This window comes from Lissotriton helveticus, chromosome 3_1, assembly GCF_964261635.1.
Source record: "Lissotriton helveticus chromosome 3_1, aLisHel1.1, whole genome shotgun sequence".
Lineage (NCBI taxonomy): Eukaryota > Metazoa > Chordata > Amphibia > Caudata > Salamandridae > Lissotriton > Lissotriton helveticus.
Window position 1 is genome coordinate 1829602258 of NC_136061.1, and position 18978 is coordinate 1829621235.

The window sequence follows — 18978 nt, forward strand, 5'->3', positions numbered from 1 at the left end:
CGTCATCCCTTTGTTAATTCTTTTTTAGTTGATGTAGATGAATGATGAAATAATGTGAATAAAAACGGGTCAAACTTCACTAGTGCCCTTCGATAAAATTCAGTAGTGCATTACCACTGGAGCTATGGCGATAAATTCCTTATTTTATATATGCTCCTCAAGAACTTTAACCCTTTCCGTGCTGATGATGGAACCGCTCCGTCATCAGCCGCGGTGGCGCTGTGCTGATGACGGAGCGGTTCCGTCATGGCCAGCCCGACGCGCCTGCGCGGCGCTGATTTCGCGCCTGCGCGGCGCGTTCTATTAAGCGGGCGGGGCCATGACAGAACCGCTCCGTCATGAGCACAGCTCAACCGCGGCTGGTGACGGAGCGGTTCCGTCACCAGCATAGGCGCTCCGCGCGGCCTCCCCGCCCCCTTAGCGCTGCGGCGGAATAGCCGCCGCAGCGATGAGGTTAACACAGCTCTTCCAAGTGTGTGGGATTCCTGCTGGAAATGCCGGTACTTAAAAAGTCTCCTGGCGCGCTTCAACTTCCTCAAATTCGGGCTATAAGATTTGTTAAAGTTCTTGGGAGCATATATAAAATAAGGAATTTATCGCCATAGCTCCAGTGGTAATGCACTGCTGAATTTTATCGAAGGGCACTAGTGAAGTCTGACCCTTTTTTATTCACATTATTTCTTTATTTATCTACATCAACTAAAGAAACATTAAGAAAGGGAGGACGTACACGCCCCCATTTTCATTATACTGTGTTGCTCGGAAATAAAGGAAACCACACCAGAGGAAGAGATAAAAATCTCTGTGGATATTGACGTGCTATTTTTCGGATTGTGTTGGGAGACACTAAATTGTGTATACATAAGCCTGAAGAAGGTGGTGAATCACACTATGCCACCGAAACATGTCGCTTTGTGTTGATTGAGCCCCCAAGCACTAACCGGGTTCAATTAGGAGAAAATAATGCGATAAAGTGATGAACCAGGTTGTTTTTAGATATGTTTTTAATCAATGAGATAATTTAAAGTATATTGATGATGTATCTGTTTATTAAACTTGCTTTTTAAACAAAATTACTTTTTATATTTTTGAATCCTATAAGGATCATATATAATAAATATATGACATTCTTTATATTATTCTTTTGGTTTCTATTTGGTGATGATTTTAATAATGCATGTATGATTGTAATGTGTATGCATGATAGTATTGTGTACCTGTATGCTTAAAAGGAGCCCAAAGGGATCTTGCTTTTGACAGAAGTGCCTATTTATGGTGTCCTGTCCCTGTGGTGAGTAGGACCTCTCTCTCTAATTTTGGGAATATGAGAGAGTTTCCAGGCCATGACTCAAGTAAGCGGCATAAGGGTATTAGTACCGTTACAGGAGGCATCACCGTAGCTCAAGGTCGAAGTTCATTAGCAGAGCTTTTCTTTGGGTCTCATTAGTACAGTATCAGGGGTGAGCTTTTTCTGCAACTACAAAAACGCCTGAAACAGCTTTGTACACATCTTGTAAAAGAAATACATCATTGCTTCCATTCTCAAGTGTCAACCATGAGAACTGATGTACGCTTAGGGTTGTACCAGTGCACAAATGACCGCATTGGCACTTTGGAGGAACGGGCAAATCAATTACCTTCTAAACACAACTGTTTATTTACTAGCTCGGGTTTTGATCAGTTGAAAAGAAAACAGAGATCAAACGCCCCCTTCTCCCATCCACTGCTATGTGGCTGAGAGCTTTTTTCTGGTCTTGCTGGTGTACTCGCCAATGATCATTGTGATTGATGTGGTGTCCAGCACAGTTGTATCTCCTACAGCTCGCACCCATGGACCAGGTAGGAGCTTGCCACACAAGGGTGGATCTCATTCGCATCCGCCGCTTGTAAGGGGAGTCCACCTATGTGTTGTGCATATCAAAGAGGATATGCACTTGTCACACCTAAATTCCATCCCTCGTGATCCCCTTTCATGGGACAGAGTAACTCAGCCGACCCCTGGATCTACATTGCCCTTGGATGGACCTTGTACAGCAGAAACTCTCTTAAGTGTAAGTGAGCCTACAAGTGCAGCGGGTCTCCATCAGTATCCTGGTGGCACCCCAGAGACAGAGACTTTCATGAGTGCCAAAGCATGGCACTCCTACCATCTGTGAGATATGTCAATCTTAGACTGACAGGGGATTACCTGTTCATTGCAGCTAGAAAAGTGCGACTGTCAGTCAAAATCTAGGTACACTGACCTTCTGCATGTGGCTTAACTCTGGGGTAGAACCTCCCGGAAAGAGGCAGAAGGGGCAGTGGCTTAACTATCGGGTAGAACCTCCCGGAAAGAGGCAGAAGGGGGCAGTGGCTTATCTCTGGGGTAGAACCTCCTGGAAAGATACAGAAGGGGCAGTGGCTTAACTATCGGGTAGAACCTCCCGGAAAGAGGCAGAAGGGGGCAGTGGCTTGACTCTGGGGTAGAACCTCCTGGAAAGATACAGAAGGGGCAGTGGCTTAACTATCGGGTAGAACCTCCCGGAAAGAGGCAGAAGGGGGCAGTGGCTTGACTCTGGGTAGAGCCTCCTGGAAAGAGACAGAAGGGGGCAGTGGCTTGACTCTGGGGTAGAGCCTCCTGGAAATGAGACAGAAGGGGGCAGTGGCTTGACTCTGGGGTAGAACCCCCTGGAAAGAGACAGAAGGGGGCAGTGGCTTGACTCTGGGGTAGAACCCCCTGGAAAGAGACAGAAGGGGGCAGTGGCTTGACTCTGGGGTAGAACCCCCTGGAAAGAGACAGAAGGGGGCAGTGGCTTGACTCTGGTGTAGAACCCCCTGGGAAGGGGAAGAAGGGGACAGTGGCTTGACTCTGGGATAGAAACCCCCTGGGAAAGGGCAGAAGGGGGCAGTGGCTTGACTCTGGGGTAGAAACCCTCTGGGAATGGGCAGAAGGGGGCAGTGACTTGACTCTGGGTAGAACCCCCTGGGAAGGGGAAGAAGGGGACAGTGGCTTGACTCTGGGGTAGAAACCCTCTGGGAATGGGCAGAGGGGGCAGTGACTTGACTCTGGGTAGAACCCCCTGGGAATGGGCAGAAGGGGGCAGTGACTTGACTCTGGGTAGAACCCCCTGGGAAGGGACAGAAGGGGGCAGTGACTTGACTCTGGGGTAGAAACCCTCTGGGAATGGGCAGAAGGGGGCAGTGACTTGACTCTGGGTAGAACCCCCTGGGAAGGGACAGAAGGGGGCAGTGGCTTGACTCTGGGGTAGAAACCCTCTGGGAATGGGCAGAAGGGGGCAGTGACTTGACTCTGGGTAGAACCCTCTGGGAATGGGCAGAAGGGAGCAGTGGCTTGACTCTGGGGTAGAAACCCTCTGGGAATGGGCAGAAGGGGCAGTGACTTGACTCTGGGTAGAACCCCCTGGGAAGGGGCAGAAGGGGGCAGTGGCTTGACTCCGGGATAGAAGCCCCTGGGAAGGGACAGAAGGGGGCAGTGTGGTGCATAGAGTTGCCTCCTCACTGCTCCAGGACCCCTGGGAGCTCGTGTTTTGCAGCATGACTGCTGTGAGATTCATATGCTGCTCTTGCTGCTGTGTGTTGTGGTCGGTGTCCTCCTCCCACATACACACACACAGTCCTCGCCCCCTCCCCGTCTTGTTTTCTTGTAGATCTGCCTCCCGGGGTCCTTTGATTTATTACTGATGAAAGGTGCTTTCCACGGCTGCCTGACACGCAATTTGCAATGTGAAGCCGTGCATGCCTAAACACAGCATGGCTGCCCCGGCGTGATGTATGTGCGCCGTGTGGGGGTGAAGGGAGTGCGGCAAGTGAAGGGGGGGCCGCGGCGTCCTCGGCTGTCGAGCCTCTGCTGTGTTTTTGGCGGTGATCTGGAGCCATTTTCGATTCCAAACAACCCACGCGACATGGGAAACATCATTTTCAACGAAGGCTTTTCTACGCGTGACGTTTACTACGAGGCACTTACCTCGCAAACGTCTTTTCCACGCGTATGCCTTCAACGACAGTCTTTGCCACGCATATACGTACTGGCTAGGGGGATTGGGGGGTTGGCGGGGGTCGGCTGGGGGAGGGGCTGGGGGGGGCCTGGGGGGGTCTCCCCCCCAGAAAAAAAAAAAAGGAACGGGGCTGGGGGGGGCCTGGGGGGGTCTCCCCCCCCAAAAAAAAAAAAGGAACGGGTTAATTAAATTTAAAAAAACGCACTTCAGTACCAACGAGGATGCCACACACGGCGTCAGAGTGTCAGTTTACTGCCCTGAGCTCTGCTCCCTTTCCCAGTGCTTACGATAATTAGACAAAGAAAAACCTAAATTAATTGAGCAGGCGTCGACGGCTTCCTCCAGAGCGGGTTAATTACATTTAAAAAAAAAAACGCACTTCAGTAGCACTGAGGTAAAAGGAAAGTGCCTCCCCCAAAGACGTGCCGTTACGGCAGTCCTTTTTTAATTTTGGCAGACGTGTTTTCACGCTTGTTTCGATGGTGGATGGAAGGTACGGGCTGCTGGTGAAAGACAGGAAGGTGTCAGGTAAGAAAATAATCTTTAGCATTTGTGTTTGTGTTTAGGACGTAAAAATGCGTGGTATGATCCTTCGTTGCAAATTCCAGCGTGGTAAAGCCACTTGCGAACTAAAATTCGCGTGGTATTGCCATGCGTGGAACTTGTATTCGTGGTAACATCATATATTCACGCGACATATTTCTCCAACCTCGGTCAGACAGGAATCCACCCTGCACACACAGAAATCAGCACTGCCATCCTCTCCACCCTAGGCTGCACTGCACGGAAAGAGATGTCCTGCAGTGACCAGCCTGATCATATGTGGAGACCCTCTTCCTGTTAGCAGTCTCAGGGAAGCTGGAGGCGACTGTGTGAGCAGTGAGTGCCCAGTGGGGTTTTTGTTGGCTTCGATGAGGTGTGGTGTTGCAAAAACACTTTCATGACGCATAGTTATCAGTATGACAGTAGGTGAAGGCATCAGGCCCAGCGGTGTGATGGCCCACTGCAGTCCAATGTTGACTTTTACTTCAAACTAGGGGCGATGGGGCCAACATTCCTTGCTTGGATTCGTGCCCATGACACCACGGCTACGGCATTGCGGCGATGGCACATGTGGAGATGTGCCTAGGTTCTGGAGCAGAATTACAGATCATGGCAGCGTGGTTGAGCTGATTACGCACTATTCTTTCCTTTTCTCGGACGTGGAAAGCCCAAAGTGGAAGTATACACCAATCCATTGGAACTAAGGTTTGGGCTTTGTTTTGGGTAGCCGCAGTCATGTAGGAAGTGGTGCTGAAGCGTTCTGGTATCTCTAGCACAGGCCTTACTAGAGGTTTCACTAGTGTTCTTCAGTTCGCCATGGTGAGATTGAATTTTGGCTGGTAGACACAGACATAGTAGAAACTGACTCCCACCATTCCTGAAGCGAGGTGAAGCTAAAGGTGGGGGCGGCCGGGGATGTTAGACTGTGGTGTTAGTGACCGAGCTGCTGGTGTAATCTCAGACATTTTAGTGATGGCTAATTACAGACCATTTGGAAAGGCGGGGCTCAAATGGAGGCAACCATCTTTGGAGAGCATGCATGCCTCAAAGTCTTTGTGTACTGTGTAGTGGGTGGACTTTCAGATGCTAGGGAGTGCTGACCTGGTGTGGTTATAGGGGGCACGCTTTTCTCAGGCGATGTCCCACTGCCATGTAGTTTCAGATAGGTATTACTAGAGAGATGTCTTCCAAGACTGCGCTTTGATGGACCAACTGTAGGTTAGTGATTGTGAATCATGGTGTTGTGGAATGCCTGTGGTTAGTGGGTATCTTGTGGCTCTTTCCTGTGGGGGTCACAGTGGAAAGGTGAAATGTCTGTGTGTTCTGTAGTAGACTTGTGTGCAGATAATTCCAAGGCCTGGTTTTGACTGGAGGTATATAGCAACCCATTGGCCTGCCTTCTCTTTCACAGCAGTTCTTGAGGTCTGCTACTGAATTTACACTACTAGGGATCTAGGAGTTGGGCACTGCAGCTCCACTAGGATCTTGTTTCTATTGTAGGCTGTTTGAGATGCAGGGTCATTGTCTCACTGCACCATGGGCTGGTAACAGTGTTTGTTTCAGTTGGATTTATTTAAGGCCCAATGCTCAACTCAGTCTTGGCCATGTTGGAATTAATAACTGGCCGGGCCACATGGAGACCATGGAATGTTTTCAGCTGTCGCCATATGGGTCAGAGGGTTCTTCCTCAGTGTGGGAAGTATAGGTCCTGGTGATTGGCTCAACTCCTTCTTTGTAAAGGTCTCAGTGTTTGTTTCAGTGATTCCAGTGTTGAGGTTTCGGTCTTCATTTTAGTGGGGGACACACAGGCACCATGTTTCAATGTGCTGTGTGGGGATTTAATTGGATCTGACACAAGGTGGTCGGAATGTCCCGTCTGTGGCAGCAGCATCCAGAGGTGCAACATTGGCCAGTTGCAAATATTATATTGTACCTGGACAGGCTTTGCCAGCTCGTCTGTGTCACTCTCATTGCAATTTGGTTGCAGTGAGTACTCTGGTGACACTTAGCTGAGATCTAGTATTCCCAAATGACGTACTGGCTTCACTGAGGTGGGTGGGTGTCTCCTGTGGGGTTTCATGTGAGAGTATGGAGCATCAAGTGCTGTTTGTGGTTGGCGGTGGAGCAGTAGAATGTGGGGAGGGCAGTTGACTCAAGCAACATCAGCACAACAAGGTAACAACCTTCTGATTTTCCGTGTAGTGTGAAACCACTGAACTGAAAAATCGAATCACACACCGGTACTTAATACTGTAGGGTGGAGCCAAAACTGAAGCGCTCCCTTTATATTTACAACGGTGACAATGAGAATGCGGAAACCTATGTTACACTAGTAGAACTGCAGTGGGAGATGCAGATCAGTTCTATGATACACTCACAGAGCTGTGTCTTGGTTCAAGGGCTCGAACAGGATATGTTATTTATGTTAGAAGCATTGAGATAGTGCTTTCACTGCCTTTCATATGACCTCATAGCGTCATGAAAAATCTGGTTGCATTTCCAATTTGATTGCAATGTTTACAACACAGACTGGCTCAGCTTTTAATCACATTTTCCCAGAATAGTCTTTAGGCAGTTCCCGTGTTAGGTGGCAGTGTCAGAATTAATACGCAGTAGGCATATGTTCTAGGTGTCACATAGGTGGATCACACTGAATTTATAAAACTGCCTGATGCATCTTAGAGATCAGTAGACATTTTCCATTGCCCAGCAGTTAGTTATCGATGCATGGAATGAAACGGTGCTCTAATATCTAAGTCTACGGCGCATCTGTGGGACATTGTTCATCAGAATCTGTCAGAATTTCTGTCAAACGTGAGATATTGCCGGTCAAGTTTGACGTGCCTTGGTGGAACTGTGTGGGGGTCCAGCACTGGAATAGCAGAGGGTGAATCAGGAGAAGATGTGGCCCTCGTACTGGAATTACAGAGTAGATGGTTGCAGGTCAGGATTGAAAAAGGCTTTTATTCTTAGAGGAAGGTTAAATTACTGCGGTCTGAGGATCCAGCAGAGCGTTGCATGATCACACAAATGAAGAGGACCAGGTCAGATAGACTTTTTCTTCATTGTTGATTTACTTCTACTGATAGGATACCACCAGCTGTATGCTGATCCTGGCTTCATCTCCAGGCAATTTACAGTGCCATTTTAATACTGCTGTTGGCTGCAGTTTACTTTAGTTAAATTACCATCTTAGCTACTACTTCAGTTTCATCGAGGGACACGTTTCATTCTGTCTTTAGCTTCAATGTCTTTCCTCCACCTACCTCAGTCTCCAGTTCCTTCCTGGCTGCCAATGGCTCATATGGAGTATGGTTCAAATCTTTCTTGTTTCAGTCTTTATTTCACTCCTGCATATAATTGTCATTCGTCTTCAGCACCATCCTTCTTTATCTAGTACCATCTTGTCTCACCTCCCAAGACCTGTCTCTGGCAGCAGTCCCATATTGTCCTTGCGTATACATTTCAAGCATGTCTCTTGTTCCTTAATCCTTTGTCCAATCTCTTGTCTTCAGCTTAATTTTCAGCTGGCCTCAGGCTCTGCTCTTTTTAGGCCAAGTCTAGCTGCAGCGCGCATGCGCTGCTCGCTCTGCAAGGCATGCTGTTATAGAGTATAAAGTGGAAGTCCAACCCACTCTCCGCCCATATTTGTCATTGGCTTGTGTCATTGTACTTCTTAAATGCTTGCTTCCGATTTGTAAAAAGGCTTGTTAGTCCCTCCTTGGTGCCGCTTTGTCTGTATTTGTTACCACCCATAACGACTCCTTTTACTTGGCTTGTTACATGGTCTGCATTGTAAGTGGGTGAGCACTATTTTATTTATTTACACCTGGGACAATGGCGGCTGCTTTTTTTTGTATTTGCATGCTGGGCGCGGCACCCGCTTTAGGGACACCGCGAATATTATTTTTTCTACTTTAATACTGAGTGCGGCGCCCGCTTCAGTAACACCGCGCTCGGTTGTATTTTTTTTTTTAACTTTACTACTGAGCGTGGCTTGCGCCCACTTCAGGGAAACTGCACTCAGTTTAATTTTTTTAAACTTTAATACTGAGCACAGTGTCTCTAAAGCTGGCGCTGCGCTCTCTTTCTTTAAAAAAAAAAAAAACTTTCATAGTAAGGACAGCAGCCGCATCTTTGACACTATGCTGAACCATGAGCAGCTTCGGCTTCTTCACTGCCCACTCCCTCCCCTCAGCCAGTCTGCGCTCGCCTAATCTTTTTGCTCCCTCCCTCCCTTGCATAAGGGGACGGGACATAGGGGCAATCTGAGCGAGTGAAAATAAGCATTTGCAATGCATTAGGTATCGCATTTACGCGAGCTATTGGCATTGTAAATGAAAATGCCTTTTAAATTATGTTTTAGTTTTTAAAGCATGAATAAAAGGCATTGTCATTTACAATGCCACTAGCTGAAACTCGCGTAAATACGAGACCTTTTGCATTGCAAATGCTTGTTCTACCTGATGACCGTCTAAATGGAAGGTTCAATAATCCTTAGTGGCTTAAACTCAAGCCTCAACAAATTGACAAAGTGCACCCAAGAGGCCTGGGAGATTTCAGAAGACAAACTGGAATGGAAGGAGGAGACTGAGGACCAGCAGGGATGTGGGCATCGAAGCAGTGCTGAAAAAAAGACCTAGCAAGCACCCACATCAAAGCAGAAAATAGAAGCTACCATCCTGGTTTGAGGTACCCGTGAGTTTAGCTCCATGTGAATTTGCTTAATAGAGCGACTGTGCTCTTGGCTTGTTCTTCGTATCCATCCTATCAGAGGTCTTTGGAATCCCATTACCGAAAACATGGGAAAGGTGCAATGTGCCGTCCCAGGAAGCTCCCCCCTCAGTTCTCAATTATCTGCCGAAGGGCTGGGGCAGGGCCGGTCCTAGAACTCCTGGGGCCCCGGGCGAAAGGGAAAATGTGAGGCCCCTCTAATTTGCATGTAACTTCCAGTCGCAGCCGGCATGACTCGCGTGTGGAGGGTCTCGCGGGAGTTCGGGAGGTGGGGAACAGGAAGCAGGCAGCCTCCCTCCCCTCCCCTAAGCCAATCCCAATGTTGCAATGGCATTGCAGCCTACATAGAGAAAGGCCAGAGTGTGCATGACTGGTTAGGTCGAACAGTCAGCGCCCTTAGCAGTTGGCAAGGCACTCCTCTCCTGCCCTAAAGCAGACCCGCGCGCCCCCAACCAAACACTTATGCTTCCTCGCAGTGCTAGAAGTAGAAACATAAAACGGTCATTTTAGCATTTTGTGTTTCTGCTTTTGCGAGAAAGTAGTGGGGCGACGCTCCTCCGCCCTAGTGGAGGTCCCGCCATTGGTAACATCACAAGAAGTGACATCTCAGAAAGTGACATCGCAGGACTGTTGATCTTATTTGGCATCACTGAAGAGACCTAACGTGGATATCAGTAACATGGACAAAAAGCTAAATATACAAATGAAATAAGTCCATATGTTTTAAAACTGTTAAATGGATTACATTTGTCTCATTAGATGGAAAAGATAGGTGCAGGTCTCACAAAGATATATATTATTTACTCCTCGTTAAATGATTGTTTCCAGATGAGTGCATGATACACTTTCCAATTCTGCCTCATAAAGGGGAGAGATCCTGTTGAGGTAACGAGGGGCGGGATCATTCAAAATATAAAATTACACAAGAAAAAACCTCTCACACCATGGATATAATTGCACATTTCAAAAGGCTCCCTTATCTTTCTGTGCCATTATTGTGCTACCTTAGGATGACATTAATACTTCGTAATTTGTTTTAACGTAAGTCCTCTCACCAGAAACCCACACTCCCATGCTAAGAGACGTAGGACAATCTTTTTTGAGTGTGTGCTCTTTACTCGCCAGAATTGTACATAAACGAAAAAAGACTTAGAACAACCTAGACCACTGCTAAATAATACATTGACTTGAATGTATGCTACAGATTCAAGGGGTCGTCAAATCAACGTTTTTGATTTGGTGGTAGAACTGTAGGAAGTAGAAGTGGCCAGCTTTAGGGCTGGTGGAGCCCTGTGCGACAATGTTGGTGCCCCCAATAACTTGCTCTGCCACGGATTCCATCACTACCACCCATTAACAGTGCCCCTCAAGTCTCCATAACTACACTCTCTCTCAGATGCATTTAATTTGCACCATCACTGGTTTTAGTACTGTGCGCCATGCACACACCTTAGCGCTGAAGCGCTAGGGTGTGTGCATGAGTGTAGCATAGGTTTTGTACAGAAGGGTACCCTTCTTGTGCAAAATACTATGCTGGATACGATACAAAGCTTTTGCCACTTTGCATACGTGCTGCGCAGTGTAGCGCGCATGCAAAGTCGTAAAAGCATGGAGAAATATAAGCATTTCTCTTGTTAGCGCCTCCTTTGAAGGGGCGTTAACTTTTGTCGCAAAACCATCTTCAAAAATTTTTGTAAATATGGTTTTGCGTCAAAGGGTATGTGTGGTTACATGGGAACGCCCATGTACCACTCCCTCGGCGCAAAGTAACGCAAAGCAGTGCTTTGTGCTGCTTTGCACTACTTGAAGGGTGCTTTCCAGCGCAAAACAAGTTTTCGCTGAAAAGAAAATAGCAGCAAAAATAAATTGCGCCGGTTAGCGTCACGCTTGTGATGCAAAACCAGCGCAAAAGGTTTGAAAATCTCCCCCTTCATGTTTTATCTCTCTCTCACCTCTACCCTCCATTCGCTGTTTCTGCCTCTCAAGCTTCCACCTCTCCCCTACATGCCTTGCTATTCACCACTCTTCTCTCCGGCCTCTTACCTTGCTTCACTTCTTGTGCCAGGACGCAATAGAGGCCCCTGCAGCACAGATGGGCCCACAACAATTCTGAGGGGCCCCATCTCACCAGGGGGCTCCCATTCAGCCTTGGGCCAATGAATATCTGTGAGATCTTGGAGACTCTGGGGCCCATTATCACATTCTGCAGAATGGGGACCCCATCATTTTGTGTTACACAACTGCTCTTGTGTTACTTTTCAGATGCGTAAAGCAATGGATGGTGAGTGGCTTGAGGGGTATATTACTTGGGTGTATCTTGGAGAGTTCATTACACTCCCCTTGGGGTGATAAGGATGAGTGTGGGATCATCCCCCATCCCTCCCCCTAACTGAATGTTAGCATCTCCACTAAACTTTTAAAGACCAAATTGCTCATTCTTCCTTCAATTCACATCAATTACATGCAAATAAAAAACACCAAGCGCTTATAACTGGAGTTTATTATTTATGTTTAACTCCTTTTATGTTTGTTTTGTATGAACATGCTTGTTTGAGAAAAAAAAAAACAGTTGCAAAAAAGAGAATAGAATAATAAGCGTTTTATCCATTTTCTGTCTTCTCCCTTCCATGGAAGGAGCAGCGCCTTTTGTGATGTGAGATCACTCTGTTTTTGTGTTGTGAGCCCTGCAGGATGCTCTGCGTTTCATTCATGCAGGGGCAGGGCTCACTTCACACCTCACAGTTCAAGTAGCTGCCTAACTGCTGTTATGGAGATGCAGCGATTAGGCTGATCACGGCCACAAACACAAACCCGCCTTGCCCACTCTGCAGCATCTGAAAGGATGGGGTGTCATATTGCTTTTTCATTCCATGGCAGCCGGGCGAGGTGAGGGGGGCCCCCCGCCGTTGGCCTCGCACACTACACTATGGCAGCAAACGCCAAGGGAAGCGGCTCCCCCCCCTGTCACTCTTACAATGACAGTTTCAAAAGGTTGATGGGCTCGGTAGGGGGCCCCATCACAGTTAGACAGCCGCGAGGCCCTGGGCAGCCGCCCACTCTGCCCATGCCTAGCGCCGGCCCTGGGCTGGGGCAGCCCCCATAGACTCTGGGGGTCCTTTTCTGTTCTGCTGCTCCTACTCTGTAATGGCTCAGTGCTTACATGGTCTTTTGCTCCCATTCTCCGGCGCGTGCTACGAGTTAACCCTACACCGAATCCCTCGCCGATCCCTCCAGCCTAGTTTGAGGGGTCAATCGCCACGAACCCCAATGTGCAATGGCGCAAGACGACGGAAAATGAGGCCGAATCCCATGCGGAAGGGCTCGGAATTCACTGCCAGTTTTGCCCTTTAAAATGTCTGACCCGGAGAAGGAGGTGGAATTAGTTCTTTAATGGATTGCTCGTGTCCGAACAATTGGTTCTGTTCGGGGGGAGGGTGCTGGCTTGCTTTTTTATTCCATTAGTAAGTGTTTGGATGTCTTCTCATTAAAAAGTCCTGAGATGGCCTGCTGCAGGAAAGCAAACCCTGCCATAAAGAGGTGCGGGGTACAATCAAGAGGTAGCAATCCCTTCCTAAGTGAAAAGAATGCTCCATGGGCTGTACCATTGCTGCTCCACAAAGCGTCCACGGCTCCCTCGGCCGGCTCCATCTTGCAGCAGAAGCGGGGGACGAGGATTTGTAGAGCACGACCCAGGGCCCCCCTGGAGCCGACGACGGCAGAGCAGAACCCATTGATGGCTCTCGTAAACACATTACGGAGAAGGGTAAGTCGCAGGGGTTTGATTCATTGCCACATTAGGAGCGCGCTTCAGCTCGCGCCCAGATACCCACGGCACGCGCAGCCCCCGCAAGCCAAACATGATTTGTGAAATTAACATTTGGCGGGCATGCCCGTGCCAGCGCAGCTGCCGTCAGTCATTAGCAGACCAAAATATCGTGTTGATGTTTTATTCACGCGAGAGTGCTGAGCGGAAGCCACGTTGCGTGGGAGGGGGAGGCAGGAGGCACGCTGAGTGACCACGAGGGAGAAGACGAAGTGTGTGGGCAAAGCTCGTGGGTGGTGCTCAGCACAGGTGAGGTGATAGCCACGCGCCCTATAGGGAAAATAAAGGAGGGAAACTCACTGAATGGCCATGGAAGGAGGCGCAGGAGGACTGAGGAGACGAGGCACATGCTAAGCGGAAGCGGGGGGAGAAGCAGGATAATGTGCTGCAAGCCAAGATAGGAAGCATCCTGACTGCCTATGCAATTGGGAAAAGAAAGGAGTTACGTTGGACTCAGACCAGAAAGCGAGATATGAGCTATTTATAAATAAGACCGCCAAACCAAACAGCATTTGTAAAGTGCAACAATGTCACCCCTAGGGGTATTTGGGTGCTGTGTCTCCGTCGAAGAGCCAGGTCTTGAGTCTCTTTCGGAAGTCTGCCAGCATTCCGAGTCTGATCTTGGCAGCGATGTAGGAGAGGAAGCAGACACTGCTGCGATGGATGCGGGGCGTGTGCGCGAGGGCGAGTGAGGAGTAGCGCAGGTGTCTAGGGTTGGTGGAAGTTCAGTCGCTGGTTGAAGTAGGCAGGTCCTAGCTCGTGGAGGGCTTTGGAGACGTGCGTGAGGATCTCTTCTGCATGGGGAGCCAGTGGAGGTCTCTCAGGTTGGGGGCAATACGGGTTCGTTCAGGGAGGTCCAGGATGAGTCTGGTTGTATCGTTCTGTATGGTTTGTAGTTTTCTGAGCAGCTGGGTGGAGATGCAGGCGTTGAGGGTGTTGCCGAAGTTGAGGTGGCTGGTGACGAGGGCCTCAGTGACAGTCTTTCTGGTGTTGGTAGGGATCTATCTGAAGATTCTGTGGCGCAAGTGAAGTGTGTGAAAGCAGGAGAAGGTAACTGCGTTGACTTGTCATTTTATGGTCAGTTGGCTGTCGATGATGATGCAGAGGTTGCGTGCATGGTTGGTTGGTGTGGGTCCGAGTTCTGCAGGCTACCAACTGTGGTCCCATTCAGAGGTGTTCTACCCGAAGCTAAGTACCTCAGCTTTGTCAGAGTTGAGCTGGAGGCAGTTGTTTCTCATCCATTCGTTGATGTTGATCATGGCTTTGCAGAAGTTGATTTTGGCTTTGGAGGGGTCCTTGGTGAGCGAAAGGATCAATTGAGTGTCGTCTGCGTAGAATATTACGTTGAGAGAAAGGTATGTGTGTTCTGTGCAGAACATGAAGGCAGGACATATGCTTCGAAGGCACAGGAGTAGGAGGTTCACCTCCCTCTGATAGAGGCAAGCAGACGCAAGGTGTATTGTGTGGATTCTGGGAGAAAGTAGGTGGGGAAAGGTGCATTGTGTGCATGCCCTAGAAGTGAGGTTGACTATGCCAGAAGAAAAGGAAGGGCACTGGGCAGGAGAAGGCAACACAAGAAATACTATACACAGGTGAGGTGGCAGAATGCAGCAAGAGCATGGATTATTGTCTGAATTCAGAAGAAAGTCAGATATTGAGTGACTCACAAGGTTGGAAAGGCTTGGATAGTTTAGAAGGCAGGGCAGTGGAGACACTGGACCACACAATACAGGTTAACTTGACATCCAAACTTTGGGCCATCACAAGTTCATCTGGGGTTTTTGTGAGAGAGAAGGAAAAGAAGAGTGTTATCCCTGTGCACTCAGTGTTCAGAAATTTAAACTTTTTCTGGGTGCGAATGTAACACAGGAGCGCTCAAGTCGTCGCACGTAGTCAAGCCGTGCCTTTAATCAAATGTCGAATGTTGAGGGTAGGATCACCTATCCTCTAGGCTGAGCGCAAAATCAACAACGAAACACAAGGGTTTCTAATCAAAGTTCATGAGTTTTAATTCCACATCGTGAAAGGTTTCAATTGTTGCTTTGAACATGAATCAAATGAAGCTTCTTAGCGTGCATAATGACATTCTTATGTCGCTGTATTCACAGTTGAAACTCAATTGTAATCCACCCAATGCATTTCAGGTCATACAACAGTGACCCTTCGTCAGGGGTCTGAAACAAGGGACAAACAGGACCAAATTAATCACTCGATATGTAAATGGCCACGTGATACACACTCGAACATGCTGTAAGACCAACTGTGTTACCCAAGTGATCAAAAGAAAGAAAAGTGTTATACACGAAATAAGAAAACAGAGCACCAATGTTCTACAGGTACCCGCGTGACAACTATAAAGTGCCGGAGATAAGTGCTGCACAGTGAGCGTGCATTACGACTATGGTCTGAATATCAGTGTACGTAAACAAAGAAAAAGGAAAAGAAAAGCGAAGACCCAAATACCAAGAAACCATGAAACGAAAACTACAGGCAAGCCAAAGGACATAATATAGGCCCGGCAACAAAATAAAAGTAACCACATTTAGCAAACCAGCCAGCTAAGAAAGTGTCCGACATTTGCAAATCAGGACAGTTTTCAAGTTGTAAAGAAAAACCGAATGTGTATTTTGGATGAATGTATGCATTTGTGCTTGCTACAGGCAATTCTTTTGATATATATGGGAAACTAAGAGTAAAATTGGGCCAACTTTTCCAAAAAAAAGGCCCACAAACTGCTAAAACAAGCATTGCCAAAGCTAGAAGGTCTCACCTAAGCAAGAGTTATTGGCTTTGTCAATGTGTTTTAGCCATGCTGTACACCAGCGTGGCTGCTGTTCAGCAAGGTTAAAAGTTAGTGGCATGGAGGATAGTAGTGTGGAGTGTCATAGAGTAGAATGGTAAACAGTGGAGTACGGTGTTGTAGAGTTTACTGGCAGAGAAAGTTGTGTATTGGAGTGGCATGGTGTGGAGTCACGTAGAGTGGCATAGAGTAGAGTGGACCGGTGTAGAGTGCATTGGTGCAGAATGTTGCAGAGTATAGTGGCGTAGAGTGCAGTGGCAGTGAATTCAGTGGCGTACAATGCAGCGTTGTATGCCGCAGTACCGTAAATTAGAGTGGTGAATAGTAGAGAGCAGTGGTGCAGAGTGAAGTGGCGCAGAGTGAAGTAGAGAGGAGTGGTGCAGAATGTAGTGGCATAGAGTGCAATGCTTAGAGAAGAGTGGTACAGAGTGGTGCAGAGTGGAGTGGCTTTGAATTGAGGGATGCAAATGGCAGGGGTGCAGAGTCGAGTGGCATAGAGTGCAGTGGCGTAGAGTACAGAGTAGAGTCATGTGGCATAGAGTGCAGTGGTGTAAAGTGGTGCAGAGTAGCACAGAGTGGTGCAGAGTAGAGTATAGTGCAGTAGAGTGCAGTGGCATAAAATGAAGTAGTGTAGAGTAGAGTAGTACAGAGTAGAGTGGCATGGAGTTCAGTGACATACAGAGCAGTGTTACAAAGTAGAGTGCAGTGGTGTAGAGTTGAGTAGAGTGGCATATAGAGCAGTGTTATAGAGTAGAGTGACGTGGCATGGAGTACAGTTCTGTAGAGTGCATTGGCATGGAGTGCAGAAGTTAAGAGTAAAGTGGCATAGAGTGGAGTGAAGCAGAGTGGAGTAGAGTGGTGTAGAGTGCAGTGGCGTAGAGTAGATTGTTTCAGAGTAGAGTGAAGTGGTTTATGGTGGAGTGGTGCAGGGTAGAGTACAGTTGCATAGAGTGGCATAGAGTGTAATGGTGTACAGTAAAGTGGTGTAGAGCAGTGGCATAGTGTGCAGTGGTGCTGAGTAGATTGGAAAGGTGTACAGTGGTTTGGCGTAGAGTGCAGGGGCATAGGGTTGAGTGTTACAGAGTTAAGTGCATTGATATAGAGGATATTGGTATAGAGTGCATGGGCATAACGTGCAATGTTGCAGAGTGGCATAGAGTACAGTGGCATAGAGTGGAATTGTGCATAGTAGATTGGTGTGGCGTACACTGGAGTGGTGTAGAGTGCAGTGGAAAAGAGTGCAGTGGTTTAGAGTAGAATGGTGAAGAATGCAAGAGTAGAGTGGTACATGGTAGAATAAAGAGGTGTAGATAACACTGGAGTAGTGCACAGTGCAGTGGCGTGGAGTGATGTGAGTGGTGCAGAGTAGAGTGCAGTGATGTGGAGTGGTGAGGAGTAGAGTGGAGTCTTCATGGTGTGGTAGCACACTACCATTACAGACAACACATATTCAAATCAAATTACCATTACATTTGCACAGACATACAGTTTTACTAATAAAACTATACAGTGTACGGATGGAAATGTGTGGAAATTGCATCATCTAGTGTAATGATTTGTTTTGGTCATATTAAAGTATTTGTTTCCAACACACTTCAGAAATAACAAAACATGTGCCTCATTTGTGTTTCTAATTCTGATATATTCTGAAATACTTACACACGTCATTTAAATGTTGTCATGTGCTAGAAAAAATATTTTTCCTACCCCTTGTGTCCTGCAAGATTCTCACATATCATCTCACTTTGAGGTCAGAGAAAGAAAAGTAACAAGCATCCTCAGAAGACAGTTTCTTACATTTGGCCTCAGTCTTTGAACGCACAGCAAATGTGATGAGATAAGAACAAGGTGTACAGGCCTATTTCCAGAAATTGAGTTTTCAGAAGGATATTGTAAATAAGGTTTTGGCAAGGGAAGGTACGAACTCAAGCTGGACATCCTAAAAAAATAAAGCCAGCAAATGGAAAGCAAGAACACGTTAGTTACAAACCACAAAGTCAATGTCAAGCAGTGGGTGGAATGCATTCCTAGGTCAACTTTCTGAATTTCCCCAAGATGTCTTTTGCAAAACAGACAGCTGTGCTGTCTGTTAGGCTGCAAACTAAATATGTCCCACCCACTGACCTGTCAGACTAGCTAATCAGGCACTGCCTGATTGCCACATAGGCCAGTCTGACCCTGGACATGCCATAGATGGGTGACATTTATCCATAAATGTTTCCAGTTTAACATGTGGACTGGTTAATCCACCCTTGATTAAGACTTCAAATTACAGTAATGTGCTTCCGCTGAAAACCGCTCATCTTTTCGACTATGTTCTTTCTCCTGAGGAATTTGAACATATCTTTTATTTATTTCTCTCCATCCTTCCCTACATTCTGTTCTTAAAACTCTACTTATACAATGTCTGATTAAAAGTGTATGGATAAAAGGATAGAGCTCTGGAAATCAGCTCCCTTTCCTCTGCTTTTTCATTTTTTGCTGCAAATTAGAACACTTTTTCTATGATCTACTAGGACCAAACTCCAAGTACTCCTCATAAACATCCTAGCTGCTTCTAAGTAGCTGAAACTAATCTTTCCTAGAGAGAGAGAGAGAGAGATTCATTGATCTCTATCTTGTTGATTGTGTTTGGGTTATTGTGGGCTTGGTAACAACCTATTATATGAGGGGACAGAAGTGGATCACATTATGACCGCACTGCAGCTTGCATTACACCTTGTCCCTGCCTTGCTGCCATGATAGTAACAGCACACCTACTAACCATCACACTCATACAAGTGTGATCATTTAAACTATTTCAGGCCTTCAAAGCTGTAAGAATGACTTGGGTGGCAGGTAATAGTCCTTTTTGATGTATATTGAATTAATAATTACCTATTGTTGTGGTCAGCGCTAAACTAGCCAGACAGCACCACTTTGTGGCAGACTGTCACAAGCGCCGGTGTTGACAATTAAGTGCCGGTGCCGAACACCAGAAGCCATCAACTCAAATCATGTCTCTATGGACAAATGCATTTCTGGACGAGCCCTTATTTGGAAATTCAAGAAAGAACTAGACAGGGCAAACACAAATAACGCGG

General features: G+C 47.2%; 1 protein-coding gene across 3 annotated transcripts in view; it reads right to left on the reverse strand.

Annotated features, from left to right (window-relative positions):
* BRSK2 (BR serine/threonine kinase 2) overlaps positions 1 to 18978 on the reverse strand; it is a 762518-nt gene that overhangs the window by 264752 nt on the left and 478788 nt on the right. The gene's annotated exons all lie outside the window — the stretch shown is intronic.